The sequence below is a fragment of the Pseudonaja textilis genome, chromosome 8 (genome assembly GCF_049901715.1).
Source record: "Pseudonaja textilis isolate UNSWEBS1 chromosome 8, rPseTex1.2, whole genome shotgun sequence".
Taxonomy (NCBI): domain Eukaryota; kingdom Metazoa; phylum Chordata; class Lepidosauria; order Squamata; family Elapidae; genus Pseudonaja; species Pseudonaja textilis.
The window spans coordinates 27772472-27788324 of NC_141997.1; the positions used below are offsets into that span (position 1 = coordinate 27772472).

Sequence of the window (15853 nt, forward strand, 5' to 3'; positions counted from 1 at the left end):
GCACATCAACATTGCATTGCTGTTGGAGTGAAACATGGTTTGTTTGTTTGTTTTCTTTTTGTTCAGTTGCATATATCAGATCTCATAATCTGTGTTAGTATAAATAAATATTTGTTTATGGTCTGCAGTTTCCTGTTATTTTCTGTACTGACTATTCAGTATAGTATATCTCCCTGGTAGCAACCTCGCCCACTCAACACTCAAGACACTGATATGCTGAAATGGATATCAAAAAAGAGTTCTGACATGACACACCTTTATTCTTTTTTTAAAAAAGGCTTTATGCCTCCTTTTTTTTTCTTGTACTCATAGGAATGGCTTGATAGCTCAACATTTGAGCAGTTCAGCATTTGAAGGCATTTATCTTAAGGCAGCTTTCTCTGTACATAAACTTTTGGACCAGAGAGGTCTTGATTAAAATAATTTCACACTGCCTGGTTGGAGTAAAAATGACATGGGCTTCATGGGCTTCAAATTTGGACATTTGTAGACCATTCATTCCATTGTAGCTGTTTGGCTATGACAAAGAATCAGGCATTTTGTTAAATGGTGGCCAGTCCAAGGAGGGACTGGGTTCCCATGTTGGTGAAGCCAGTTCAGAAGTGAAAAAGGTTCACTTATTATTTATTGTATTAATAACACCATTTTTAAGGCGAATCATTATGTTAGAGTCATACCCAACCATGTTGGGGCTCTGCCCTTCTCAGACTCCGAGGTTGCTATGGTGAGCTAAAGGGATAGAAAAAAGGAAAGAGTTCCTTTATAAAAAGCAGGAACCTTTGTCGGAACATGCCAAGAGAATAGAAATAACTTCCTTGGTATACATATGAGCCTAGAAATACAAACAAGTGCTATAATGAGTTAAAATATTTGCACAGCAAATCCAAGCAAGAAATTCCTCTTCCAATCCAGAACCTTATTAGCTTACCTGGCAATGTGAAAAACTAAGAAAACACGAAGACGTCAGGGAAAACTCAAGCATATAAAACATTAAAATATCCTAAGTAAGGTCCTCTTTCAAATGTGCATCCCAATATCTCTCTCTCTCACACACACACACATACCCACACACCCACACCAGGGGTGGGGGAGAAGGAAGGAAGGAAGGAAAGAAGATTGATAAAATTGTTGGATTGTACAAATATTTCTAGGACTGTGAATTAAATTGTGAAATATGCACCTTCTGCCAGAAACCAAACTCCTAGGTTTTAGTCTTTCTACACACACACACACACACACACACACACACACACACGTGAAAAACACATAAAGAGAGAAGTATATGTAAATGTACATACATTTACATATACAGTACATATACATACATGTACATATACATTTCTACATACATATATGAAAGTCATACAAAGTACAAGAGCAATTGTTATTCCTATCCATTTGATTTTATTTGCTGCCTAAGGAGATTTGTTTAGGAGTTGAATAGCCTTGGGAATTTCTCATTCCTATTTGTGGAAAAGAATTGTGAATGCTAGTTCACAAATTTGTTCAGGGGAAATCAACACTTTCACTTGGGTGGGGCTGTTCTTTAATAGTATTTTCTTTAATTCATTATTTATTAAATTGTTTGATTACTTCCAAGAGTGAATATGATTCCTTGATTCTAAAGTGTCAAGGGGAAGGGGAGAATTAGGAATATTGTCTAGAAAAAAAGGCCTTCCAAGCAATATTATATGATCTCTCATTTCTTCCCTGTTTGTCCAACACAACATCTGGCAAAGGAAGTAGTGAAAAAGACATGCCACTCACATCACAGCTAGACGAGGAACAAATATTCATTGTTTTCTTTGAGTATCTCCCAATTGGGACAAGCAGAGTCTTCCCTAAGAGCTGTTGTTTGACATGTTAGCAATCTTTTTCTACTTCCCTTGTCATTCTTCAGATGTTTTGTCCAAACACAAACCTCCAGATTTGCCCTGAAATTCTACTGTAGGCCAAAATTCACCGGCAACTCTCTGTGGCATAGAAACAGAGTGCTGCATGGAGAGACCTGCAATGTTTTTTAAACAGGAGCCGTATAAACAGCTGCTGGGCCACACACGTTCTGAGATTTGCATGTAGATTCAAGAACAGTAGACATTTCCCATGCTTGTAGTTTCATTTAATAAGAAAAGGAAATCTAAGAGTGACGCCAGCTGTGTATGTTTAAAGAAAGGTCCAACTTGCTGTGCAAGTGGACAATTCTCCATGACCTGAAGCAGCCCTTACACCGAAACTCAAAGTTACTTATCTATTTTAATTCTGGCAATGATCCATATATTTTTACTGTTCCAAAGATATATCTTCCCATAGGGCTTTTTTAAAAGAAATAAATGAAACGTTCCAGCAATGTCTATATATTCAGCATGTGTATTTGCTTGAATTTATCATTTAGGAAAATTTCCCTTGGAGTCAAGCTGAATGTCTGATTTTCAGAAGCAGAACTGAAACATTTCCTAAAGCTACTGGCTGTGCTTTTATTTGTCATAGAAATCAGACCTCTCCTGCTCTACTTAATACTTCATATGCTTCACCTATTGCATTTCTCCCAGGTTTTTATTCTATCTTCTTACTCGGGCCTGAGAAAATTCCATCAATATATTTTCTCTTGTTTGGTAAAGAGGGTTAGATTATCTTTGATGCACCTTTGTCATTATTGTGATCCTGGCCTCTAATAAAACTATTTAACATGTCTATATCCTCTATTTCTGTACATGCTGAAATTTCGCCTTTGAAATACAGTATCCCAGGTCTAGGTTTGTTTGTGCCAACAATGAGATGGTCTTCATTACTTGGCCTGTAATAACTTTTCTATGTAGTATCTAAACCAAATAGAAGAATGACTTCAATTTTCTTTTCCAAATGCAGGCCAAGTTATTAACCTAGATACTAGATTCTAGTGGAGGAAAGTCAGAACAATATCTCTTTTCCGCCTCTCTCTAGACTTAATCCTGTTAGAGAGGAAGAAAAGAAAAAGAAAAGGGTTTTTTTTAGGAGAAATGATTCACTTGTACCAGGTGAAATTTGCACTAAGAGTGACCTGAAGAGTTCATTGGTAGATATATATCATTGTAAAAACAAGTCCATATACAGAAAAGATACCATTGAATCCTGGCACACTATCCTGGTAATGATTCAATTTTTACTACCGTTTTTACTTTTAAGACAAAAAGCCAAGAGGAAATAGAAAGGCTCCTATTTCTTCACAACACTGTAGAGAAATAACTGAAAGGAAACGTTGGATTTAAAAAATAAAACCTTTAAAAAACCCTAAAATTCAAAAAAATGTTACTTTGTTTCAATTTAGGGGCTGTGCAACTCCAAAGAAGCTCTGGGAAGATCATATTAAAACACAATTCTAACCAAACAACTGAAAACTAAATATGATCCAGTCACTCAATATAAGAACACATCAAATGGGGGGGTGTATGTATGGAGGGGAGGTGGTTTTCATCCATCCTACTCCAAAGCCTGGAGGAACAACCAAGTCGTCAAGTGAGAGACATCCAAATTTTGCTCCAGGTCCAGATGCTCCAAACCGATTCCCAGTCTCTCACTCTCTCAAAAAAAATGATTGTGTATTGTGTGAAGAACACAGGTTTAGCTCCTTTAGCCTGGGTCTTTAATTTTTGACATATTTTTTTTTGCAGCCTTGGATAATTTAATTTATTGAAAATTATTTCCCTTTACTGAAATTAACCCAATCTAGCACCAGATACCATTTGCCTGCAGTTTGTGGTTTGAGATTCTGTTTGTTTCAAATCAATTTTGTGTTTAGAGACCACATTTGATAAATGTAGAGAGTAATGGAGAAGCATCACAATGAAAAAACTATTAAGATGCCAAAAGCAGTCCCACATTTTGATAGAATGGGGTGAAATGGAATGATTGGTCAACCATATAGAAGACCATAACCATATCTTTTCAAGAGTTACCATGTTTCCCTGAAAATAAGACCCTGTCTTATATTTTTGGCCACCAAAAAGGCACCAGGTTTTATTTTCAGGGGATGTTATTCATTGACTCACCTCACTTGCATGCGTTGCCCCCAACCTCCTTTTCGCTGTCAGAGATCTTCAGGAACTTCTTCTTCTGTGGCCGGAAAGCTCTGTTATCAGCTTCAGAGACCCTCAGGAAAGACTTGCTGACCTTGCTGGCTGCAGAAGAAATGGCCCAGCAAAGCAAGCGTCGGGATAAGTGAGGCTTGGCTGCAACTGTCCGAAGCTAAGTAGTAGGGCAACTCCACCACCACCCCATCCTCACCCTAGCTTAATTTTTAACTTTGCACCCTGGAGTTGGCGGGGGTCTTAATTAGGGCTTATTTTGGGGGTAGGACTTATATTGGGTGCACATGTAAAAATCAAGCTAGGATTTACTTTGGGGTAAGTTGCATTTTCAGGGAAACACAGTAGCCTCCATTACATTCTTGAAGCATTCTCCCTCTTTATTGTTAAGGCAGAAACAGCAAGGATGAGAAAACTATAGAAATATTGTGCTGAAAATGTCTGACTCTCACTTAACAACAATAATTTCAAAAATCATTTAAAAATAGGCTTGTGAAAAAATGAGAATTCATCATCCTCTGACCACTTGCTTTTTTAAGCTGAGAGGTTTCTTTGCATGATTTATCGGCAAGCCTGGGTTTTTTTTTTTTTTTTTGGTGGGGGTGTGGACAATTTATTATATACTGATTATGCAGCATTATCAAAGTCTGATGTGTTAATATAGACTAATATAAGGACTATTATTTACATGCATCAGAGCAAGCACTTTTTCAGGCCTATTTACCCAATGAATAAAGATGAGTCTCTTTTTCTCTTTCCATCTAAGTGAGTCAACCTAAACAAATTGTATCAGAAGAGAGAGATAGTAAAACATCCCCTAAAATATTGTGATAGTCACATTTTACAGAACTCTTATAAATTCATGAGCTGACTGCTCTTGTCAATATTAGAGAACTCATCACAACCTCCAATTTCCCCTGATCTTTATCCATACAAGGAAGGAAAGCTGTACAAATATCTGAAATTCTACAGAGTGAAAAAAGTCCAAATTACTTTCAAATTATTCCTGATTGGTTCAATCTGCTAACCATTTTGAAAGTTCAGTTTAAAAAACAAGTCAGTCAAATTTCTTGAATACCAACACCCCATTTGAAGTTTTTACATACTGGATGCCAACATTCTTCTTAGATACCAACTTTAAGGCAACAAATAGAACTGGTGAAGCTTTCCAACTTTTTCAGAGTTATTACCTTGACGTATAACCACAATTGAGTTCAAGACTTCTGTTGCTGAGTAAGACATTTGTTAAGTGACTTATGCCCCATTTTATGACCTTTCTTGCCAGTTGTTAAGTGAATAACTGCAATTGTTAAGTTAGTCACACAATTGTTAATTGAACCTGATTTGCTCATTGACTTTGCTTGCCAGAAGGTTACAAAAAGTGCTCAGATGACCCCAGGCTACTGCAAGCATCATAAATACGAATCAGTTACCAAGCCCCTGAGTTTTGGTCACATGACCATGGGGATGCTACACTGGTTGTAAGCATGAAAAACGGTCATAAGACACTTTTTTCAGTACCGTTATAACTTTAAATGGTCATTAAATGAACTGTGGAAAGTTGAGGACTAAATGTATTCTACATTTCTCAGTGTATATCATTCAAATATGGCAACCCACCTATCTTAAGAAGCAGTCAAACTGATACTGTGCCTTCTTTTTCCGCGCACCTGACTTAAATGTTCTGGTTAACCACAAATGTAGAACAACATTGTTGTGCTAGCTCAACCTTGAATACAGTTTAAGATGTTTCTGTTAAGCACCCCCCAAAACCATTATACCAGTATGTCTGGAGTGGGAAGATTAGTATATTCCTGGTTAACCATGAACTGCATTGTGCAGTATGCCTGTTTTCAAATGGCTGTGCTCAAATATTTTGTATAATAAAGTAGTGAAGTAAGCTTGCACAAAAGCAAAGGAAATTGAATAATACTATATCTGGTGTCTACACAAGTGCAATGGATGCTAAGTCTGAATGGTTCCAGTTAATGTGAGCTTCCACACAATATCTGAAAAATTTTCAGAGCCCACTTCCCCCCCCCCTCCATTTTATACACATACATTATTGTTGTGGCCTGTCGGCTGACAGCCCCTCCAGCAGCCAAATCAGAGAAGGAGGCAGCGGTGTGGGAGTCAGTGTCAGCATCAGGGCAACCTGGGAGCTGGCAGAGAGAGAGAGAGAGAGGCGGAGCCTGGGCCATCTATCATCCCTCAGATGGAGAATCAACAACCCCCAAATCTGGAAGTGGTTGATGAAGAAGAGGAGGAACAGTTGGGTCCAATGCCTGACGTGGACAGACTTGTTAGCCTGCGAGAGAAACCTTTTGCCAGGGCTGTCAGCATTCCTAATAAAGGCATCTTTTGAGTTAATGTCAGAGGGTTTGTCATGTTTTGGGAGCTGGGTCAGAACAATTATCTTTGATTCTATGTGTCAGTTTTATTGACATACAATGGTTGCTTTATCAGAAGCAATCAGTCTAGTCCTCCTCCTCCTTCTCATCTCTTCCTTTCATTGCTGTTTTCCAAATCTTTTATATATTTACTTTTAGAATATTTTTGAATATCATCCAATATAAAAACTCTTGGACAAAATAGAAGAAATATAAAAATTTAATCCAACAATTACATAAATTAAAGCTCAGTTAAAACTTGCATAATCAAAATTATACCTTAAACCTCATCTTTGGCATTTAATGCCTATTTAAAAAATCTTCATCTTGAGTGTCAGAACTTGAAGGGGCCAAAAGCATATTTGCAAGAAGTACGTATCACAAGGCCTGGGAAGCCACTTACTCTAGAATTTATCTTTGCTCATCACCATTATCAAAATGCTAGCAGAATGATAAGACTTATGATGACCAAGGTGAACTATACTGATCTGATGGGAAGATATACATTTACTACTATTATCTTTTCACAACAATATGAAGTCATGGCTGCCAGTTCTTTAATTAGTATTGGCCTTCATACACATGAGGTTCTTCCCAAGAATTTAGGAAATCACAATGTATCTATGTAGAATGTTTGGGTATGTCCTTCAGGGTGCTGATAAATATTAGGACAAGTCCGTACATTTTTCTTTGCAAATTTTTTCTGAAATAGTTTACTGTTGCTTTCTTCCTAGGGCTGAGAAAGAGTGATGGCCCAAAGTCACCAAGTTGCTGTTGTACTTAATGTGTAATTAGAAGTCACAGACTTCTGGTTTCTACTTTATATTACCTATTCTGACTCTCAGAAGATTGAAGCAGAGTTGTACTAAAAGAACAGCATCCATAGGTACATATTCTCTCTCTCTCTCTCTCTCTCTCAATCTCTCTCTCCCCTATCATTCTGTCTATCTATTTATCATCTATCTATATCTTAGTGTGCAGATGATGAAGTTGACATGGCTGCACCTAACCAAACATAATCAAGGCTGTCAGTTGGCTAGCACACTAATCTGTTCAGAAAAATATCTGGTAGTAATTGAATTGGTTATGTCATTGTTTCCAATCTCTTTCCCCTCCCCAAATTAAGTTTCTCGGTCAAAAGCAATCATTTATTATTAAAAATAGAGTTCTAAAGCAGACTATCTAAATCAAAGCATTCAGGAATGTGAGGCATATTTACACAGCTCTGAAGAAACATAATGGGAAAATAAATTACTAAAGCCATTGAAAAGAATTCTTAAAAGGTAAAGACACATTACCTCTGAAAATCATGAGTAAGTTTGTACCCGTATATTTAAAGTATTTGGAATCATTTGGCAAGAAGTTCACCCAGGTTCTGATCCATGATGATGAGGAATCGAAATAAAGAAATCTGGCATTTTACAAAATGTATTATAGTTCTGAAACTCTGAAAACTCTAAAGATCATTAAGCAATTTCATTATAACTTGAAGAAACTAGAAGTGAAAATGGAATAGATTTTATGGAAGCTCCTGAGCTCTGTGAAAAGACTGGCTGTAAAAGTGTTACAAAATTGTTCCTCTCATTCAAAACTATAATGTGAAAAGCAGCTTTTTGCACTCTAGTTTAAGTAGGCTTTTTTAAAATGAATCTAGAGAATACACAGATTCAACTCAGTTTACTATCTTCCTGTAAACTGTAAACTTTTTATATTAATAATCCTTTTGGGTTCACCTATTGCCAATAAGCTGAATTGGGATAATTATTTAAATTTCAACAATGCTCCCAAATACCCACCATACTATTGCAGAAGAGAACTGAGGCCCATTCCATAACCGTACATTTAATTGGATGGGTTTCTAATCCTACTTTGTTTCTTTAAAAGGACTACATAGGCTAGCAAAATAATTAAATTCAGAAATAAAACTACAGTTTACATAGGAAAAATCAGAACAAGTCTTTAGATGCTAGGACTTGTAAACTATCCACAATTGTTGTAAACTGTCCAATGTCACTTGGGTGAGATAAGCAGTGTAAAGGTTAAATTAATTAATTAAAATAACATTAAAAATAGATTTCAAAAATCATTCAGATGACATACTGTGGTCCCTGAATAAAAACACCTTTCTTTTATTCACTAAAACAGAAAAGCCTAAGCCTAAATATCATGATATGGCTGCTTTAATGAATTCAATAATTAAAACAACCCATCTTTAATATGACTTTTAAAGTAGCTCATTGTTGTTCAGATTCTCGTAGAAACCCAAGAATGGATTTTGCCACCTCAGTGAAGAACAGAGAGGTGCTAAACTTGCGAAAACTTGGATGTGCTTATTCAAAATTAGCATAAAGATTACCTTACATTATAGCTATTTATATTTTATTTTTTATATTTTTTTAAGATTTAGGATTGAGGTGCTAAGGCAGGAACTGAACACATTTTTATACAAATATTTATGCATAGGCTGTATGATGTATAAAGGAATTGCAATTGTATTTCTGATAGTATAGTAAAGACAGTAAAGCTGTATAGACTCTACAGTTGCGCAATGATCCTAGAAAAATTGGTGGCTGCTTTAAAGAATTGCACATAGATGCTACTTTCATACCCCTGGATGTATTGAAGCACATTTATGAAGCTAAATCCCAGTCATAAATAATGCAAATTATAAATGTATAAATAAAGTGTAAAGTATGCAGTCCTTTCCAACAGTTCCAAGAAGGCTCCACACCATTTTGCACCACTCAGGTGACCTTGATCCCACAGATAAACTTCCAGGTGACCTTAATGACCTGATAACAGAATGCAAATGACCAGCTGTCTGCAAGGAGTATAAATCCTTGCATTCCCCACCATCCAGTCAGAGCTGAAAAAGCTTATTGGATGAGAAGTGAAACATCTTCAAAGGAAAACCAGAAAGTCCAGTTGCCTCTTTTAAAAAAAAAGTATCCTGGGGCACCTGGATGACTGAGAATCTCCATAAACAGATGAAGACGTTATTTAACTAAATTAAAAACACAAAATGAAAAAAAAAGAGGCAATCCTGCAATAACCCTCCGCCCACAAAAAATGAAATGTGCTTGCTAATATGTCTGACTTTTTTGGGGGGTGGGGGGATTCGGTACAATGGGAAAAATTAAAACATATAAATCTTTTAGCATGATTAGAACCTGGCCAAGTTTACAGAAACAATGTTTTCACACACATTCTAGTAAAAAAAAATCTATAGTAAATCAAATCTGAACACTGCATTTTTAACTACACATATATTTTGATTTCAAAAAGTTGATGCTTGAGACTTGTTTCATTTAATGTGTGAAAATGGTCTTAGAAGCTTTCCCACTAACGTAGTCCCACATTACCCAAATGAGAGAACAGCTAAATAACACTTTTTGATTGTTCACAGAAGTTTAAAAGGGTGCACACAACGGGTGAGTACAAATCAACAGTTTTTAATGATTTATCAGGGTAATCTGGAGTAGGAACAAAGATATAGAAAAAAGGAAAAGACTTTTCAATTCACTGTTTTTTCAGTGCTGTTGATGAAGAGAAGAGAAGAGAAGAGAAGAGAAGAGAAGAGAAGAGAAGAGAAGAGAAGATCAGCCTCTTTAGATTTAATTTCAGACAGACAAGAAATACTAAGACTCTGAACTACAGATGCTGCAGACTACTGAAGACAACTTCTAAAATAATTTGTAGTTAAATTAAAGGTGGAGAACAAGAATGAATAAAAGTAAGAAAGACATAAAGAAGGAAACCCATCACTGAGCTTCTTATAGGTTTGAGTATGGCATGGTTTTGTTTCTAGTGATGAATACATTTTTTCCCTTATCATATCAACAAACAAACGCATCAATACAGTAAATACTGTCCCCACTTCCTCCCAAGTTACTATGAGGACATGGATGCATTGCTTTTTTTGTGTGTTCTTTCTTTAATGGAGGAACTGCTTATCCATCCGACACATCGTAGGAACTGTCAGTCAGACAAGTTCCTTTAAGGCTTGTATTTTAAAACAACCTTTTCCGATCTGATGGGGAAAAGATAGCAGAAATTCCAACAGATATAGATACTGCTCTGCACAATGTGAATCAAACATACATATGTAAGGCTGTGCGTGTCTGTATTCATAATAAGAGTAATAATAACAATAAAAATAAATCAATCCACTGCAGGATGAAAGTCTTTTTGTTATTGTTAACCAGATTCCTATATTTCAGATAGATAGTGTATAAATTGAATAAATAAATAGATAAATCATTATTTTAAAAAAATGGAAGAGAAAAAAAGTGGGAAAACCATAGTTTAAAACAAATTGCTTAGAAGTCCATTCCCCTGCTCCTTTTTAGAAAACAAAAAACAAAACCCTGAAAAATAACACACAATACAATGCTTTTCTGCAGATGGGGATGTTGATTTTTATTTTATTTTTACTACATTTTATATACTGCTCAATCCCATAAGACTTTATGAAATTTCAGATAATTGAAACATTGGAATAATGACAGAAATATTCAAAATTAATCATAACCTGGGCAAATACAATTCTTGATATCTCAACAAGCTGCAAAAACTAAATATATAATCAAGAAAATAACATGTCTTTAACACTTATCCATCTAAAGTAGGAGTGTCCAAGTTTGGCAAATTTAAGACCTGTTGATTTCACTGCCAGAATTCCCCAGTCAGCCAGCCATGACCCCTGCTCTAAAATTATGTAAACACTCATGTTGGTCCCAAGGCCCAAACATGACCATTACAAGTTCAAACCACGTAAGTTCACATTCCAGCTTCTGAAGTGCAATGCCAAATACTTTAAGGAAATTGTCATCAAGCTCTATTCATTATTCTGGGAAATACCCAATATATAGAAAACACTGTTTGGAATTTTATTATTCCCAATTCAAGGTCAAAAGAAACTAATTCCATAACTTTTAGACCAATTTTTCTATTGATTGGATCAGGACAGAACATTCATATTTGGTCTTCTAATGGCTGCATAAATAATTAATAGCATTTTTATCGACTTCCTTCCAATTTGTCTAAAAATAGGTTCTTGGCTTAGAACCCTGAACTGATTCCTCTGAAGCTTCTAACCAGATAGAAGGGATCTTGGGGTAAAAATGAGCCCTTGCAAATTGAGTGTAATTAACATTAAAAATGAGCCTTGTGCAAGTTGAGTATAATTAACACTGTAATTCTATTTACTGGTAAATAGAATTAAGATTCAGTCCTTCACCCCTTAAACTTATGCCATTTACACTTACAATGCTTATAGTTCCTCTTGTGGTCTGGACTTTCAATTATTTATACATTCAGTTACGATTACTGTAATAGTGTGAAAGCTATATATATGGAACTGTCACCAGCATTCATTATTCCCACCTAAGGTTGATTACACCCAATTGGTTGTTTTGCACAAAATTGTCCATGTTGTGTCACATTAACTAATATTATAGTAGGTTGAAACGTTAGCTTTTGGGGGTCTTAATATTTAGCCCCGTTTAAACAGAGCGATCAATTCCTATCAAGATGTGATCTCCAAACCTAGAACAAAGTTTTCCCTTCCAAAGTTATAGCAAGAACATCTGCAACTATCAATTTCAAGATAGTTCGCAGGAGACAGTTCAGAAACTAGAACTGATAATATAAGATATTTATGATTTGCAAAGGGCAGCATAGCAAATGACAACATACACAAATGATGTAGGTCAAGGGTGTCAAACTCACTGCATCATTTTGCCAGCACATGACATGTTGTGATATTTTTCCCATTCATGGAGCTTGGGTGGGCTTTTCCTGCGCGTGATGCATCCAGCCCATGGGCCACCAGTTTGACACCCCTGAACTAGGTAGCATCTTACGCAATTGCATCATTTGTGTAAGAAAATCATGATGCATGGCTCATAAATTTGACATCATCACAGTTTGCTAGAGATAGTCCTAATTTCCAACCTGGATTACACTTTATGGTTAACTGGAGATATGTTTCTTCTTCTGCTGGACTTCATCATGAAGAAGGTCATTCATTCATTCATTTAAATGTATATGCTGCCAACTTCAGTGTCAAACAACTCTTTTATTTAGGCCATCAAATACAGCTGTATAACAGCTAAAGGGCTTCAGGTAGAAAGCACTGATAAGACTATGGTGTCTTTCTGAATTATCTTGCTGGAATCAATATCTTGATATATATTTTTAAGTGGAATGTGGATAATTTTGTGTATAAACATTGGGTACAACTAGAAAACCATTATCTGGCTCCTTTAAAACCTGGCAAATAAATACTAATTTTAGCCAACACGTTTATTTTTCTTGTTCTAAAGGCTGTAAAAATATATTTGGAAGGTTTTTGCGTAAAGGCCAAAATCAACACTGGTTCTCATGAGAAATTTATCCTTTGGGATAACTCAAATTTAAAAGTGGTAGCTAAAAGTCTTTTTTGTTTGTTTGCAAAATTTGGCAGAGAATGGAATTACCTTAAACAAAGTCTTTTGTAAAGGTTTTAACCACTGCCAAAAGATTTTCTAAAATTCTAAAATGCTAAACAGCAAGACATCCAATTAAAACAATTTGTTGCTCTCTCATTTTTAACCTTGGCAGTTAACCTTGGCAGTCTCTGAAACCTATAAATTATTGGGGATATAGGCCTGAAGGTTTTGGCAGAGCCCAAGACCACAGTTCAGATATATAAACAACTGAAGAGTATCTCTAAGATAAAAATAGATAATGTACAATAACCTTAGCCTAAAGAACTGGAATATCCTATTTAACAAATCAGCAGTATCACATTTTAAATGCTGTAATATACTTGCCATGTGATCTTGAGATGAATGTAACTCATAAATATTTGTTTTCATTTTTATTGAACATCTCAAGCAATATTTAAGACAACCTTGCCTTCAAATGTTTCATGTTGGAGATGTGTAAATTTGAAGATTAAATTTGAAGATTTAAATATGATTTGGGCTTGTTCATTAGTTGCCATGTTTTAAAATGTTATATTAATACAAAATAATAAGGTATTAAGACAGAAAATGTTTAAAAATGTGAATTTAAAGATAAAAAAAGATAGAGATCATCTGGAGTTTGTTGATCCAGGAAGACCTTTATCCAGGAACATCCAAGATATAAGGGGAGAAAATTTGAATATGATTTAAAAAATTATATAATAATACACAACCCCAGAAATAAAATCCTGGACTGAAGCAGTGAGGTCCCTTTTATCCTTTAGACACAATGCAACAACTAGCCAATATGATCTACATTATGGTAAAGATTTAATTCATTTTTTTAAAATGACCTATTTTATGTGATGTCACTACTTTATGCCTACAGTACATTTTGCTTTGCTTTGTTTATTAGTTATATGCTGACAGCAAATAAAATAGAAAAGAAAAAAGAAAAAAAATGACAAATCTTCCATAGTGCCACTAAGTGATTAATTATTTGCTGAAATTTTATTTATCCGGACAGCTTCCCCCTCTTACAAATTATTAAAACAAACAAACAAACAAAAGGAGATGAAATTGCATACACATGGTTTGAGCCTTTAATGCCATCAATAGATGTGTTTCTTTGCCTTTCTGACAGCAGTGCTGCGGAGACAGTGGGGAGGAGTGTGAAAAATTGCCATGTTTCACAGCTTTAAAACATTGGCTCTGTTGTCTGGTATAATTGAGTCAACAGTCTGCTGGGCTTCTTCCAACCACTTTGACAACTGTTCACTCACAGCCACCAGTAAATTAACTGGACTGCACATTTACTAAAGGTCCCTGTATACAGAAGTTGCATTTCCTGTCCTTTTGGTCAAAAGTAGTAATAGGCAGTAAAATGCAATGGATAGTTCTTGATCCAAGTCACTTGCTCTATTGTAGCTCAGCCCTGGGGGTGTTTTTCTTGGCATATATTTCAGGGAACCTTTGTTCCAGGGTGTTTATACTGCAAACTGTTCGCATTCTTTGAGATTAAAAGAGAGCAGCTGGGGAAAAAAGAAGACTTGTTTCACAATGTGAAAAGAAAGGAATTATACTGATCATTTTTAAAGTCTCGAATGTCCAAGAAAACTTTTTGGGGATGTTATGAATTTTAAGATTCTAAAAAAGAAAGAGTTATCTTTTCCTCTAAAAGCTAGTTTACCAGTAATTACTGCAAAACAGCTAAGGTTACCCCACTGTTAAAGTATGAAACCACATGCAAGTTGAATCAAATTTAGAGACTGGTCATCTCACTCACAGAATAAATATGACCTTGAAAAGTGTTATTACAGCTCTTGTTACCAGCATTTACAGTGAATGAAACATTGAGAGATCTGAAAAACCAGGTTAGGGACAGATTATCATGGAGAAGATCTATGAATGTGGTCACCATGTTGTAACAGTGAGGTAGATATCATCAGCTTTCCCATTTTACACAGTTATGGTCAAAATATTACATCCTACACTTATACTATATACTTCAAGAATATTTTTTTCAGCCATGCTTGAAATGCTAAACTTTTCAAAGCTATTAAAAAGAATAACTAAGATGTGCTAGGTCCAAATATTTGCTGTCTGGACTGTCTTTAATCATTGATGAATAAATGTACAAATGACAAATCCAAGAACTGTTTTAAAATTGCTTTGAGGGATAAAAAGGACCCTGAGCTATAGGATAGAATTCTGTTCAGCCAAGACTTTATGTAATGCAGCACTAAGTAAATTATCTTTTGAACCATGTAGATCAAATGAAGTTTTAAGGATTATTCAGATAATCTAAAAGAAGGATTTTGAACCTTTGAAAAAGCAAATTATTCAATAAATAAGGCCATCAATGGCTATATAATATCAACATTTTTTTATTATTAATGAAAAATATTATTTTCATTAATAATAAAAAAATGTTGATATTATATAGCCATTGATGGCCTTATTCATTATTAATTAATTATTCATTATTAATACCAGTTATTAAAAGTTATTGAGAGGAGACTATAAGAGTGATGCATGAAAGGTTTAAGAATTCAATGATGCCATATGTTAATAAATATAACAATAATACCATAAAGATTAGTCTCAGCCTAGTTTCTTTCCAACCCAAGGATTTTGGTTCTATGTTTGCTTGTTCTGTTGTAAGAAATCTTGACAAGAGCTTCTTTTGAATATCCTACTAGAAGGTGTTTCAATACTTTACAAATTTGGAAATTAGAACAATTGGGAAGCTTCAAGGAAAATATAACAAAATAGCAGGGTTGGAAGGGATCTTGGGCAGAGATGGTATTCAGCAGATTCTGGTAGTGAACTGGTAGTGGAAATTTTGAGTAGTTTGGAGAACTGGCAAATAACTGGCTCTGAATGGCCCCGCCCCCATCTATTCTCTGCCTCCCAAGTCCCAGATGATCAGCAGGGACTTCTTTTGTTGCCC

At 35.3% G+C, this 15853-nt stretch overlaps 1 long non-coding RNA gene across 4 annotated transcripts in view; it reads left to right on the plus strand.

Annotated features, from left to right (window-relative positions):
* Positions 1-15853, plus strand: part of LOC148125158 (uncharacterized) — a 184591-nt gene that overhangs the window by 88301 nt on the left and 80437 nt on the right. For 2 of the 4 annotated variants that reach the window (XR_015744502.1, XR_015744503.1), the window contains one exon: positions 7186-7331. The exons of 1 other annotated variant lie outside the window; for it this stretch is intronic. This is a non-coding gene — a long non-coding RNA (uncharacterized LOC148125158). Of the gene's footprint in view, positions 1-7185; positions 7332-9985; positions 10511-15853 lie in introns of those variants that run through there. One more of the 4 variants, XR_015744504.1, reaches the window with a different exon arrangement.